This window comes from Calidris pugnax, unplaced genomic scaffold (assembly GCF_001431845.1).
Source record: "Calidris pugnax isolate Ruff unplaced genomic scaffold, ASM143184v1 scaffold1001, whole genome shotgun sequence".
Classification (NCBI taxonomy): domain Eukaryota; kingdom Metazoa; phylum Chordata; class Aves; order Charadriiformes; family Scolopacidae; genus Calidris; species Calidris pugnax.
The window spans coordinates 31663-33617 of NW_015091627.1; positions in this window are offsets into that span (position 1 = coordinate 31663).

Below are 1955 nucleotides of genomic sequence, written 5' to 3' on the forward strand. Positions count from 1 at the left end.
CCTCCAGGGACGGGGGGAGGAGGGTGACGGTCATCGCCCGTGTGTTATCTGGGGAGGGTGGGGTTGGGGGGTGAGGACCTTCAGACGCCAAATTGGGGGTTGCCCCCCATCAAGACGCGGGGTGGGGGGCAGGGGAAAAGCTTTGGTGGCCCCCCATAACCCACGTGGTTTCAGAAGAACCTCCCGATCCCCCCCCAACCAACCAACCAACCAAAAAATAACGACGTTTTGAACCAAATCAAGGGGGTTTCCACCAAAATTTCCAGCCCCCGACCCATTTTTGGACCTTTTTTGAGCTCAATTTGTCCGTTTTCATCACAATTTCTGGATTTTAGCCCCCAAAAAGCCACCGCTGGCCTGGGACAGGGCCTTCTTCTCCAGCGTCATCAGGGGAGGGTTGAAGGTGGTGGATCTTGGGATCCATCTCAACCTCTGGTGGTTCCATCAACCCCCTCCATCTCCACATCCTTCCACCATTGACCATCCCAACCCTCTGGTGGCTCCACCAACCCCTTCCATCTCCACATCCTTCCACCATTGACCATCCCAACCCTCTGGTGGTTCCATCAACCCCCTCCATCTCCACATCCTTCCACCATTGACCATCCCAACCCTCTGGTGGTTCCATCAACCCCTTCCATCTCCACATCCTTCCTCCATCCAACCATTCATCATCCATCCAACCTTCTCAACCCTCTGGTGGCTCCATCAACCCCCTCCATCTCCACATCCTTCCATCCTTGACCATCCCAACCTTCTGGCGGGTCCACCAACCCCTTCCATCTCCACATCCTTCCACCGCCATCCCACCACCCAACCAACCAACCAACCAACCAACGGATTCTATCTCCTCCCATGGAGGCCCCCACCACCCGGCCACCTCTCCAAGACCTCCCGGAGACCCTCCTCCAACTTCACCTCTGCAGAAGGTGCTGATGTTGTGGACCACGGCTTTGTCCAGGCCAGGGTGGGTGACCTTGCAGGAGAACTCGGCCCCGTTGTCCCAGCTCTGCCGGCTGACGTTGACCTGACTGGTCATGATGGCCTTGTCCCCGGAGCACTTGTCACAGGTGGTGACCGCCGGCATGAGGGGCTTCTCCACGTGGTTGACCATCCACGTGATGGTGGCTTCTCCGGCCTTGGGGCCCTCCACGACGCACATCAGAAGAACCTGCTGCGCCAACTGGTACTTGTTGGGGTCACCCAAGAGCTTGACGTCCGGGGGAGGTGGACAAACATCTGCAGAAGATCCAGGAGAAGAGGTGACCGAGGTGTCACGTAAAGTTGGGGGTCAGGAGAAGCCATCCAGGTGGCCACCAAGATGTCAGGGGAGGCCAGGAGCAACCCCAACCCATCTTGGTGGCCACCAAGACATCATGAGAGTCCTGGATCAACATTAACCCATCGAGGTGGCCTCCTGGGACCAACCCCAACCCTTTGAGGTGGCCCCCAAGACGTCATGTGAGTCCTGATATCAAGGTGGCCACCTGGGACCAACCCCAAGCCATCCTGGTGGCCACCAAGACATCACACAAGTCCTGGATCAACATTAACCCATCGAGGTGGCCACCTGGGACCAACCCCAACCCATTGAGGTGGCCACCAAGACATCACACAAGGTGACCGCCGGCATGAGGGGCTTCTCCACGTGGTTGACCATCCACGTGATGGTGGCTTCTCCGGCCTTGGGGCCCTCCACGACGCACATCAGAAGAACCTGCTGCGCCAACTGGTACTTGTTGGGGTCACCCAAGAGCTTGACGTCCGGGGGAGGTGGGCAAACATCTGCAGAAGATCCAGGAGAAGAGGTGACCGAGGTGTCACATAAAGTTGGGGGTCAGGAGAAGCCATCCAGGTGGCCACCAAGATGTCAGGGGAGGCCAGGAGCAACCCCAACCCATCTTGGTGGCCACCAAGACATCATGAGAGTCCTGGATCAACATTAACCCATCGAG